This window comes from Chinchilla lanigera, unplaced genomic scaffold (assembly GCF_000276665.1).
Source record: "Chinchilla lanigera isolate Chin_1 unplaced genomic scaffold, ChiLan1.0 scaffold00048, whole genome shotgun sequence".
NCBI classification, from domain to species: domain Eukaryota; kingdom Metazoa; phylum Chordata; class Mammalia; order Rodentia; family Chinchillidae; genus Chinchilla; species Chinchilla lanigera.
The window spans coordinates 3,651,371-3,665,616 of NW_004955449.1; positions in this window are offsets into that span (position 1 = coordinate 3,651,371).

Here is a 14,246-nt window from a genome sequence, read left to right on the forward strand (position 1 = left end):
GGAGCATGGAAAGATTTGGAATTACAGAAGCCTTAGGTTAATGTAAGAATTGCCTGATAGGTAATTCTGATCAGAGCTCAAGAGGACCAGAATGCTGATAGGAAGCAGACCAGAAAAGCCAGGTTCAGGGAGTTTCATTTGTGAACAAGAACTCCAGTGACAGTTGGACTAGAAGCCATATATGTTACACTATTGTCTGCATTTTCCCTATGCCCTGAAAGTTTGTGGAAGACTGAGATTAAGGATGAGACTAATAGATCTGGTAAATGAAATTTCCAGACAGCCCAACATTTAAGTTGTGACAGGGGTACCGCTTTTAGCCACATTTACAGTGAGAATTTAGACAAAAAGCAGAACATGATAATTTGAAAATTTTAAATTTTGGCCCAGAAGGAACCATGTGTAAAGGAGGTATGGCTGCTGAAGAGGTTATTGCCATTAAAAGGGAAGTAAGCGCTTTACACAGAGATAAGAGAAAAGATTCTTATCACACTCAACACAGGCTCAAAGGTGCAAAAGCACAAACCTTTCATTTGAAAAGAGAATCCCTAGACCTTCTGCTCAAGAAGTGTTGCTTAGGGAATTGGCTCCCTGGGATTCATTTTACTATACTCAGCCATCCTGACACTCAGAAGTCACTGGCCGTGGTACAAAAGGGCCTAGGCATTGCCCACACTGGTGGCAGACCTTAATGTCATCCACGTGATGATGCTTTTACCAGCATGCAGAACACAAGAGTTGTGGGGTCAGGGAGGCTTTGACCCAGATTTCAAGGGAATCCCTAGAAGGCCTGGCAAGGAGCCCTGAGAGGGCAGTGTGTAAAGATACAGGAATGAAGCCAAAGATGCAGTGGAGACCCTAGAAAGGTAGAAATGCCAGGAATATGGGTCATCTGCTGAGGAAATCCATAGGTGGTGAGAAGAGAGAGGCCACATGAGCTGCAACCAGCGAGGCCATGGGGACTGGACTGCCCAAGCCCTTAGGAATTCACATTTGGCTGCAGCCTGCTTTGATTGCTAAGATGTAATGTTTGCCTTTGTGGGTGTTGGTTTTGCTTTGATCTGATTCTTTTCTCTCCCTCATTCCTCCTTTTTGGAATGGGGATGTTTGTTTATTCTGTGCCATTGTATCTTGAGACTCTGTAACTTGTTTTTTATTTTTACAGGGGTTTACAGCTAAGAATTTGCCTTAAGCTTCAGAATGGAACTGGACTTGGACTTGGACTTCTGAAAAATTCTGGAACTAGTAAGACTTTGAGGAAGTTGAAAAAGAATGGCACATGGTGGTTAGGGTGGAGTGTCAAATTGATTGGTTTTGGGATCCCCCTGGGTAATTGGGGGAGTGCACTTCTGGGTGGGTCATGAAGGAATGGCCCTGGAGTCTATGTTTGGTCCCTCACCACATCCTCTCTGACATTGCTCCCCTGTTCTGCTGCCTGGCCACCACCCAGCTTTCTTCCACCATCCCTTTTCTGCTTTAGAACTGATGACCATGGACTGAATCCTTTAAAACCATCAAATCCAACCTCTCCTCCCTTAAGTTGTGAGGTAGGACATTTTGTCCCATTGATGTGAAAGCTAATAAAATAGGCTTTCAGACCTGCGGATGTGGCTAAGTAGTAAGGCATCTGCTTAGCATGTCTGAGTTCTGGGTTTGATTCCCAGCAGAGGTAGGGGCAGTTTCAGTCAAGTGCCTAATTTGACTTGACAGGAACAACTGTTAAATGATTTATATAAATAAAAATACAAATTTAAAACCAACTGATCCTTACATATTATTGATGCTAATTAGGACTTAAAATTATCTGATACATATAAGCTTCCCACATAGTATGGATTTTGGTCCAGTTTCATTTAGCTTGCCTAAATTCTAAATTCTTTTTTTTTTTTTTAATTTTAAAGAGAAAAAAATAAATCAAAATTTCAAAACAAGATAAGAGGAGGGTAGCAATGGTTAATACAATAACAATAATAAAACAATAACATATTGTTATCCTTATAAATTCTAAATTCTTAAACTCAAGTCAACCATTATAGATCCCAATATATTGCACCAAGATTGTTAAATATAGGCTATGCAAGTCCTCCTAATAGTGTGCAGAAATGAATCACGGCTTCTTGACCATCATTCAATAAAAGTAGCTGCTGCACATGCTAAATTTAAAACCTCTTTAAGTATGGACAGGTGTGGTGGTGCATGCCTGTAATCACAACACTGGAGAGGCTGAAGCAGGAGGATAGCTACAAGTTCAAGGACAGCCTGGGCTACTATCTGGACCTGTAGCCAAGATTCCCAACTGCCTGTATTAGGGAATGGTGAAGGATGAAGAAAAAACAGAAACAAATTTAGCAATTCATAAAAGCAGTGCTGGGAATTCAATACCTCAGGATGGACAAAGACAAAGACACTGAGCTGGCCACTTTTTATTGGGTGCGCACAATATGGGAGGGTCTGTGGGATGATTTACAGGGTGGTATTGATTTTAAACTAATAAGGATCTTGCTCTGGAGCATCTTTAGTCTTAGTAGTCTTAGTCTTAGTGGTCTTAGGCTTAGTCCTAGTAGATGGGAAAGGATGGCCCACCCCCGAGGAGATAATGGGAAATCTCAAAAGGGTGATATCAATAACCCCAAGTCTCGGGGCTGGAAGTTTAGCTCAGCGGCACAGCACCTGCCTGGCAAGCACAAGGTGGTGAGTTCAATCCCCAGTACCAGAAAAAAAAAAAGAAATCCCAAGCCTCCATTCATCCCTTAGAAGCATATGCAAAACTAGCCATTGTGAATTTGTGGTCCCCAGCAGGCAGGCTACAAAGTGAGAGCAATGTCAGCCTTAATGGCACAGTAAAGCCTTATATCAAGAAGACACAAAACAAAACAAAGCACGCTTTAAGTGATGATATCACTCCAATGAAATTTAGCAATGAAGGACTGATGTGAAAACTCCCCCCTGCAAAGGACCAAACAAATAAACAAAAACACTTGAACAACTAACTGAACCATACTTTAAGTGACATAATACTGTGTAACTGTGGAATGCTGACAAACAGCATCTCTGATGGCAGAGGAAAGTGAAAACCCCACAATTTCTATTTGTACCATACTTACCAAAGAAACAGTGTGCTTATTTGCACATGTAAATAAGTCTTTGCTTTCTAGAAGCATTAGTTCTGATTTAATTAGAGGGAAAACATCATCTTGCTCTACTGACCTCTCCATGCAGGCTCCTGGTTTACACTGGTGCTTACCATGTTTTCAGGAAGTCTATGAGTCATTGGTCATTAGTGTGAACTGCAACAAAGGTGTGCCACCTACTCCCTGGTTATTAACTATCCGGAGTGGGTTAGCTTCTTCTTTCCCCTTATGACTTGCTCTGTTTGAAGTGTCCCTCAAATCTCCTTATTTGTTCACTGGTCTTCTGTATGATGACATGGAAACATTGAACCTCATACTCCACAATTTCTACACTGTAGAGGCTTTTCAAGAAATTAGACTCTGGAGCTGGGCGTGGTAGCACATACCTGTAATCCCAGCACTTGGCAGACTGAGGCAGGAGGATCACTGTGAGTTTGAGGCCAGCCTGGGCTACAAAGTGAGTTCTAGGTCAGTTTGAACTACATAGTGAAACCTTGTCTAAAAAAAAAAAAAAAAACTCTGAAACTGTTAGATTCTTTTTTTTGAGACAGGATTTTGCTGTACAGTTCAGGTTGGCCTTGAACTCACCTTGTAACCCAGGCTGGCCTCGAACTCGCAGCAATCCTCCTGTCTCCGCCTCCTCAGTGCTGGGATTACAGGTGTGTGCCACCCCACCTGGCTTCTAAAACTGCTAGTTTCTATTTTGAATTTGCAAAGTAATCCTTCTTCCTCTGTGACAAAAAACTTCCCCAGAAAAATGGACCACTGGAATCTACTACTTTGATTGCGCCCCACCTCCAGTACACAGAAACGGGAAGAGGAGGGCAGAGGATCCTTGTATATCACAGTGACTTTAGGCTTCAAAAGTAAAAAACAGCACTCTTGCAGATTTTTGAGTTCAGAGTAACCCAAGCATGATTTCATGGCCTAGCGTAGAAAACTTATCCAACAGATACACATGCACATCCTAATATAGCACTTATCACTGAGAGAAATTACTTCCAAGTAGCAAACAATTGAGTTGCAGATGACCTTGGAAAACAATCTTTTCATTATTTTGAAAAATCATTGGTCATATGGTCCTTTCACTAAGAACATTGGTAGATGGATAGGACTTGATATTCTTTTCCCCACTGCAGTACAGTGCTGAAGAATGAATCCAGAGCCTTCACATGGAGCTACATTCCACCTCTTTTAAATTTCTTTTTAATTTTGAGACAGAATCTTGCTAAACTGCTAAGTTTTCCAGGCTGGACTCAAACTTGCCATCCTCCCACCTCAACCTCCCAGAGTATTGGGATAACAGTTCGATGCCAACATGCCTGGATTAAATTTTATTTTATTTTTTTGTTACCAAGAATCAAACTCAGGACCTTGTGCTTGCCAGGCAGGCTCTTGTGCCGCTGAGCTATAGCTCCAACCCTATTTTTAAATAATTTATGTTACAGGGCTGAAGCTATAGCTCAGTGGCAAAGCACTTGCATAGCATGTATAAGGTTCTGGGTTTGGTCCCCAGCACTGAAAAAAATTCATGTTATATATGAAGAAAAACTTGATGTACCGGGAATTGAACTCACAGCCTCATGCTTGCCAGGCAGGCCCTGTGCCACTGAGCTAAATCCTCAGCCCCTGATTTTGATGAAATCAGAGCCATACCTCTTCATTTTAATCCACTAAAGGAAGTACTTTATGGGGAGCTGTGCTGTAAATGTACTTTAAAATTGTTATTGTTCAGTAGGTAAATAGATAGGAAAGGCTTTTAAGTTATCAGTGAAGAACAAAGACAAGAACATTTGTTTTCCTAGATTAGAGGATAAGTTTACTGGTTATATTTTTTTTTCATCACTTGAGTCCTCAAGACCATTTATAATTGCTCTTCATTTCCATCCATTAGTCAATCAGACCTATTTTCTAACATATCTTTGGATTCTGGTCTAACTTCCCATTCTCATCCCTGCCAACCCAGCCACCAACTCTGTCTAGCCCAGCTGCTCCCACAACCTGCTAATTGAATAGTTACAATGGCCCTTTTATACATGCATCCAAACTCACTCCAATCCTCCACTTTGGCACATTCATTCCAGGATTTTTCCACTGCACTTCTAAATTTGCTGATTTTCCTATTGAAAATTATTCCACTAATCAATAAGATGCGAATATTTTACATTATTTTTCTAGTTGAGATATTGGAGCTGTGTGGATCCATTTGTGTTTCTTAAATGGTGCTCTGAGCAGAAAGGCTTTCTACTCTAATTAATTGAGCAGATACACTTTTAGCACATTAATTGAGCTTTCGCATATATCATATATTAAATATGCACATCAAATACATTTATAATGTATTTCCAGCTGGCCAACCCACGTTCTTTGCTTTTTCCATCTTTCTCTGTATTTGTTTTCCTTTGATAATTACAGAGCAGAGATGGGTATTTGCCTTGAGTAAATGCTTGGATTTAAACTACAGTTAAAGAAGAGAACCTGGGCCTGGTGGTGCATGCCCGTAGTCCCAGCACTCAGGAGGCTGAAGCAGGACTGCTGTGAATGTGAGGCCAGCCTAGACTACACAGTAAGTTTAAGGCCAGCCTGAACTACATAGTGAGACCCCGTTTCAAAAAACAAAAATAAAATAAAATAAAAGGAGAAAAACTATCTCCCCTATATGCGTTGCTCATGTAACATTGAACATTAGCTCTGGATCAGGCCCTAGATTAAGGAATAAGGATGAAATAATGGACTCATCGTGTCTATTGAGGGAAACTTTGTCTGATACAGCGGTTCTCATACCTTAGTAGTCTCAAGATTCACGTGAAAGTATTATCAAAAATGTGGAATCTGAAGTACCCAGCTATTGTAGTCAGGGTTTACATAGGAAAAGATTTAATACAGGACACATAACTTATAAAAGTATTTTATAATATTCACCCAAGAATCAAATGCAGAAGAATACAAGAGATCTGTTTGCACACTTAGAGACCCAAAGAATCCAGCTGAGGGCCTGGGTCCCACGACAGTGTCCTCCACGAGTCCAGCTAAAGGCCCACGACAATGGCTCATACAAGTCTGTATCAAGGATCTGCGCTGGGAAGGCCCAAAGGGCAATGGTGGAAGCTAGAAAGTCTGCACCAGTGGGATGAAGGATCTGTACCAGCAGGCTGAGGGATCTGCATTGGATCCAAGAAGTGATGCTCAAGGTAAGGACCAGAGCTCCCCAAAAGAGAACCACAGCCATCCTCAGCAACAGAGAGGACCAAAGCTCCTCCAGCGATACGAACAGCTGAGTTCATATCAGGAAAACCAGCACAACAAGCTTCTTCAGAAGAATCAACAGCACCCCATCTTCCCCTTCAGATCTCCTTTTATGCTGCTGGCAACAATCCCCAGGTGCGCCTTCCATACCCAGTACTACACTGACTCAGTTTAGCTGGGTGTTACAAGTTGACCATTAGTGGATTGTTAATCCATCACACCATCTACCCCACTTAAAACTTTGGAGTAGGGTCAAAGTATCTGCATTTTAGCAGATTCCTCAAGGGATTCTGATGCAGGCGGTCCTTTGGTAAATGCTGAAACAGCACGTTAAATGTTACTGTTGTATATCTGTGCTTGTAGTCTGTGCTGTTATCTGAATTTTTTTTAAAGCTATTTAAAGGAAAATATTGTTTAACTGCTTCCTTTTCATAAATGCTTTCTCTCTGGTTGTTGTTGTTGTTTTAAGCTTGGGCTCTAGTGCTTGTTATTCAGATTACCAGTTACATATGGAAGAGTTAAAGTATGAGTGCTTTAGAAGAAGACTTAGAAATTTATAATACATTTTCCTTATTTTTTCACTACCATTAAACCATAAAGTGAAACACTAAATAACAGTATAATAATAATGTTAGCACTTTGTAAAAGTTGAGATTTCAAAGTTCACTACTCCTTGTTTTTTCTTCATATTTTTCCCGTACTTGGGGTTCCTTGCTTCCAAGAGGAAAGGAACATTTAGTTTTTCTGGTCTCACTAAAGGCCCAAATTATTCCTTACTTGAGATGCAGCTTCTAGCTGTATGCTTACTGCTTTGAAAAGGACTGTGAAAATAATTTTTAACAGAGCAAAATATGACATAACCTCAAATAACCTCATGAATTAAGCTTTTACAGCCAAATTCATACAGCCATAATTTGATGACTTTTCTTCCTTATTTTTTATTTTACTTTTTTAAAGTTAGGGCCTCACTAGTTACCCAGGCTGGCCTTGAACTTCTGAAGTTAAGCAGTCCTCCTATACAGTCTCATACGTACTTGGGACTACAGGCGTCCCGCTCAATTTGGTACTTTTCTTGGTAATACTTAAGCTTAATGAGCCAGATCTCCCAAGTCCAATCTTAAACTCTCTTTAAACTCACTGCGAAGTCTCTGCTATAAGAAAGCTAGCAATGGCCTCCAGACGGCTTTTATCAGGCCGCATACCTTCTTTAGTATTTCAGTTGCGAGAAGTTTAACCTTCCTACAGTCAATCAAAGGTATGTTCTGGCTCATCTTACAGAGAGAACTCCATTATTCTGCTCTGTCTGACTTTTCTACCACCTCTGTCCATGCAGCCAGGTGGGAGTGAGAGGGTAGTGATATAAATGAGGTGGGGTGGGTGGCAAGCAAGTAGCCATGTCAGTGTTTTGAGAGCATTGAAAAAAATCCCTATGGGTTCTGTTTTCTAATTAGTAAGAGACAAAGACAATTACCCCCATTACACTTAAATAAAATGAAACAGTCCCACCATGACTCTCTTAGGGCAGCTACTGTGCCTCTTAGCTTATGGAGAACTCAACAGAAAGCTTTATAATGATAATCAGTTTCAGGTGTTTTTCCTACGCTCAAACCGAAAAAGATTTCTAAGACAATACCTTACAAAAGGAACAGTGTGGATTATTCAGGAACAATATGTATAATTTCAGGAACAGAAGACAAGGATCTATTTCATTATGCCCCACTGAAAACTGATGAATATTTAAACATAGATCTTACGCATGATGTTTATGTATTATACCATAACTGTGTTCTTAAAGGTATCTGACATGATCTTATTGGAAAAGGGGTGTTTTCAGTTGTGAGGACTGTTTCAAGTCTTTAATGTCAAGGGATGGAGGAGTTCCACTAGTTCTGTCTCCACCATCAGCAAATGTACAAAAACACATCTCAGGGAGATTTTGCTGCTGACTCCAACTTGTCAGCCATAGACAGTCTGTATTTTGAACTGATTGAGGAGAGGGCTATGTAGAAAAGGAGCAGAAAATGAGCAGAGTAATGATTCAGGTAGCAGCTGCCAAGAACCTAATGCCGCAAATCCTTCCTCTTTTTTCCAAAAAAAAAAAAGGGAGTTTTTTTTTTTTTCCTTTTAATGGAAAATCACAATAGCCCTCACTTCTGAGTTTTAGTCAAATTTGATTTCACTGAATTTTTTTCATTACAAAAATTTACTTTGTACCATAATAAAGAATGTGGAACTTATATAACAAGTGATCAACTTTGTTCATGTGTGAACAAAAAAAAATGTAAGTCTTCATAAGGTTCCTGCCTATACCACTGTTCTTCAGTTAATTTAGTTCTACAAGTACGAAGATTGAAGCACAGAGCCTCCCTGAAGACTGCAGCATAGGCTACTGTGTAGAGCTATGCAGATTGTATTGTTCACAGCCTGCAGAGCCACATATAGGAGCCCTAGCTGCTGAGAACCATTTTCCTTCACTTCCGGGGAAACTCATTCATTTGCAGAGAGATTAAATGCGTCTCTTCAGTGGTGAGCCTCAGTTCTGCTCTCTTTGTGCTGACATGTAAGTCATTTACTTTTAGCATAAGAGTGAAAAAAGATCCACACCTGCTACAACCACAGCCATCACATTATTAAAGCATTAAATAATAAAAGAAAACAAATGGGCCACTATGGAAAAGTATTTTATGTGATTTAAGATACAAGGTTTGGAGGTTTATGGAGTCTTAGTGGGGATGATTCCATTGCTCCTAAAGGAAGCCTTTTATTCACTCCTAGTACTGATCTATCTAAGCATCACTGCTGGGCTCAGGCATTGATTTATGTCAGCATATGGTTGAGCTTACAGATTTCTTTTTTTAAACCAAATGTGTGGTTACCAGTACTATACAAGTCTATACCTGAGCAGAAGGGTTTAGAGAGCTAATTTACACAAGATTTCTTATAGCAATTTGAAGGACTTTATTATTAACTAACAAAAAATAGCAGGCTGCACATTTTTATCTTTCAATAGATTTTGTAACTAAAATCTAAACAGTATATATGTTGAAGTATTATTGATCTATTAGGCCACTAGTTCCAACTTTAAAAATAACATGGAAACATAATGAAGTAACAACATCTTCTAGTATAATCCTCTTTTGTGAACAGGTTCAAGATCTGCCTTATCAACAGCCAGAACAATTCTGATCAAGATGCTGGAATCTAGTTCTGGAAACATTAGACAGAGCAATTAGACAAGAGAGAGAGAGAAAAGGAATAAGAATAGGAAAGGAAGAAGTGAAATTATCATTACTTGCCGATGACGTGATACTCTACATGGAAGACCACCTTTCTAGAAAAGATTCCTAGAATTCATAAAAAAATCAGTAGTATAGCTGGATACAAAGTTAACACTCAAAAATCAACAGCATTCCTGTACACAAACAACAAACGCATGGAGAGAGAAATTCAGGAAACCACACCCTCATAATAGCAACCAAAAAAATGAAATACTTAGGAATCAATCTAACAAAGGAAGTAAAAGATCTATACAGTAAAAATTACAGTACCCTGAAAAAAAGAAATCAAAGAAGATTTCAGAACATGGAAAGATATTCCTTGCTCATGGATAGGAAGAACCAACATTGTGAAAATGGCCATACTCCCAAAATTGTTGTACAGATTGAATGTAACCCTGATCAAAATACCATTAGTATACCTCACAGATCTAGAGAAAAAATTCCTAAAATTCATCTGGAACCAGAAGAGACTCAGAATAGCAAAAGCAATCCTGGGCAACAAAGACAAGTCAGGTGGAATCACAATTCCCTGACTTGAAATTATACTACAAAGCTACTGTGATAAAACTAGCATGGTACTGGCAAAAAAAAAAAAAAAAGACCTGAGGATCAATGGAACAAACTAGAAGATGGAAACACAACCACAAATACATTTAACCACCTTATCTTTGACAAAGGGGCCAAACATGTTCAATGGAACAAAGACAGCCTCTTTAATAAATGGTGCTGGAAAAACTGGCTCTCCACATGCTGAAGACTAAAACTAGACCCATGTCTATCACCATGCACTAAACTAAACTAAAGTCAAAATGAATCAAAGATCTAACTATTAAAACAGAAACACTAAATCTAATGGAAGTGAAAATAGGTAGGAATCATAAAGACATGGGGTAGGCAGAGAATTCATGAACAAAAACCAAACTGCACAGGAATTACTTCAAAGAATCAACAACTGGGATCTCATCCTATTGAAAAGTTTTCACACAGCAAAAGCAATTATCAACAGGGTGCAAAGAAAACCCACAAATTGGGAAAAAAATTTTAGCCAAGTGTTCCTCAGACAAAGGATTTCTATCTAGAACATATAAAGAATTTTTAAAAATCAGCCCTCCAAATTCAAAGACCCAATCCAAAAATGGGCATCTGAGATGAATACACACTTCTCAGATAAAGAAATACAAATTGCAAATAAATACATGAAAAATATTCAACATCATTAGTCATTCTAGAAATGCAAATTAAAACAACACTGAGATTCCATCTCACCCCCCAAAAAATGGCTGTCATCAAGAAATCAACCAATAACAAATGCTGGAAGTGCTGTGGGGGAAAAGGAATACTTCTCCACTATTGGTGAGAGTGTAGACTGATGCAACCACTATGGAAATCAGTCAGGAGTTACTTCAGTAAACCAGGATTAAAGGTCCCATTCAACCCAGCTATTCCCCTTCTGGGTATTTTTCCAGAAGAACTGAAAACATCATACCACAGCTATATATGTGCACCCATGTTTATAGCAACACAATATGTCATAGCTAAATGTTGGAAACAAACCAAATGCCCATCAATGGAGGAATGGATAAAAAAAGATGTGGTGGGGCTGGGAGTTTAGCTCAGCAGCACAGCACCTGCCTGGCAAGCACAAGGTCATGAGTTTAATTCCTGGTACTGGAAAAAAACTAAAAAAAAAAAAAAAAATTTTTTTAAACAATGGAGTATTATTCAGCTATAAAGAAAGATAAACTAGAGGCTTTTATATGTAAATTGATGCAACTAGAGACCATACTCATAAGGAAATAAATCAGACTCACATATGTAAACATCATATTGCCTCCCTAGCATAAGAACCTGAAAGTAAATAAAATATGAAAAGAACAGTAGATACTGGGAAAGGGAAAGAAACTGCTCAAAAGGAAAGAACAACTGGGATGAAGGTAAAGAGAAAAAGAAAGAAGGAAGGGAAAAATATATATATATATACACACACACATATATATACACACACACAAGATAGCTAAGGTAATTATACTACTAAGTTCTATTGGTTTATTGAAAGGAACAGTTAATGTTCAATTGTTTGATCAATCTTACATGCCTAGATCTGGTTATCTGAGTAACCACTCTGAAGATAACAATATGTAATACAACAGCCATTGTTAATTTCCTACCACCTTGTTTTGAAATTCTGTATTGTTTTCATGTTGTTTTGTTTATATCTTTGCTTTCCTTATGCTGTTTTTGTTCTTTTCTCTTTAAAATAAAAAAAGATGTTGGAATTTATAGTTGGGTGTGGATGTGCACACTTGTAATCCCAGCTCCTCTGGAAGCTGAGAAAGAAAGATCATGATGAGTTTAAGGACAACCAGGGCAACTTAGAAAGTCACTGTCTCAAAATAAAATAAAAAGGAATGGAGATATATCTTAGTGGTAGAGTGCTTATCTTGCATGTGTGAGGCTCTGGGTTCAATCCCCACTGTCATAAAAAAAAAAAAAGTTGAAATATGAAGCATGTAAAATGACCCTGTCTTAACCTATCTCTAACCTGAAGTCCACTGTTACAAACTTTTTTTTAATATACAGTATCACTATGTAGTTTATGCTGTCCTTGAAGTCATGATGTAGCACAAGCTGGCCTCAAACTTGCAGCAATCATCCTGCCTCAGCCTCCTGAGTGCTAGGATTACAGGTGTGCACCACCTGGCTTGGCTACAAAATGTTTTCTGTTATTATAGGAGCTCTTTAAGATTCAAAGGTCCTTTGGCAGCTTTCCACTTCTATGAAAATAATAATAATAAAATATCTGTCCATATATTTAGAGCAAAAATTCTTGAAATGTATTCAGTTGTAAAAAGGAGTCTAGGGTTAAATTAGATTGGGAAATGTTGACTCTAAGTTTACTTATGGACTTCTCCAAGCCTTAAAGATACTAATATTTTTATTGAGAATCTTTAGAGAAGACTTTATCTGGTCTGCAGCATTTTCCTAATGTACGTATTCTATTGAAGGGTCAGAGATTTGTGATACTAATGTGTCACAAGCCTCCCTGAGGGGTTTATGTTGGACTTGCCGGATAAACCCCCTCTGTGTGTCCAGTGAGATTGGCTGCTGCTATGGGCAAATGACAAAATGGAGATCTAAGGATCCAGTGAGGCCAACAGATTTAATTTTCAGGGGGAGGAATAAGAAGATTTAAAACTCAGTTCCCTTCGCTTCTCCTGGCTAGGATGCCCTTCACTTAGGAATGCAAAGTGAGCTGGGTGTGGTGTCACAAGTTCAAGGCCAGCCTGGAATACATAGCAAACCCTGTCTCAAAAGAAAAAAAAAAAAAGCAAAGTGAATTCAGTGTGTGACTTCTGAGAAAGGATTCTTCAGGTAGGGATGCTTGAGCAGCTCTGACTCAGCCTTGAGTGCAGGCTGGCACTTTCCTTCCACTTCTCCAAACAGTGTGGAAGGAAATCTGGAAGATCTTAGAGACTGCTTGCCAAAGTCATGGCAAGGTTTGTGCTTGAAAAAGATATTAATCCATTTCTAATATCAGTGCCACCATGACCTAATTATCTCTTAACAATGGTACATTGGAGAATCAAATTTCAGTATGAGTTTTGGCAGGGACAAACCATATCCAAACCACAATGGCTTCCTAATGTACATTGGAAGCGTTATGTAAAATTTTTGGATTGTCAAATTTGAGGAAACTTTTATCTAGTTTCTTTCATTTACCAGATTTTAGATAAAGTCATCTGGTCAGTGACTAATGAAACTACCATTGAATTGAAGACACTCACTGAGCAGTCTGTCACCACTGTGCTATTGTAGCAGATTGATAATGAGCTCTTTTGAGCCTTGTACATTTTATACATGGTGCCAGGTGAGTTAGCAGAGTGGGCCGCAGAATTTTCCTAAAAATGATTCCTACATTTCTATGGTTGGCACTTACTCAACAATGTACAGAAATGACTGTGAACCTCCTAAATATATTTCACTACATTCCAACTGAATGTATCCTAAATTTACCTTCCTTAGCCTGGTCTTCCAAATAGCAATGCCACTTCAATATGACTCACCCTGTGTTGTTTGGGTGGGAAGTCACACTGAAAAAGAACAGTTGCATTTATTGATTGCAGTTATTTACCTTTTTTTTTTTTTTTTTTTTCAGTGCGGGGGACTAAATCCCAGAGCCTTGTGCCTCAGCCTCTGGAGTAGCTGGGATTACAGGCATGTACCACCATATCCAGCTATTGTAAACATGTCGTAGTATTGAATAACACAATATTGAAGATGGAAGAGAAACAATCCAGAAATATTATCTAGGAGCCACCTGAATTACCAGATCAAACAATGAAGATCTTGGACCCTGAAGAAATGGCACATGAGGCACACACATTTCAAGCCAGGATATCTACTTCTTAGGATGCTACCACATTGAGGTTACTAGAAGTGAATATCAAAATATGAAGGAGATTCTCAGAGATGGATGAACTGATGGTGATACAGGAAAATAAAATCCTGAGTGATATGTGGGATGAGTTTGTGTTCTTTAAAACTGAAGAATGAATTTTAGGAACAACAGAGGTTAAGAGCAGAATATATT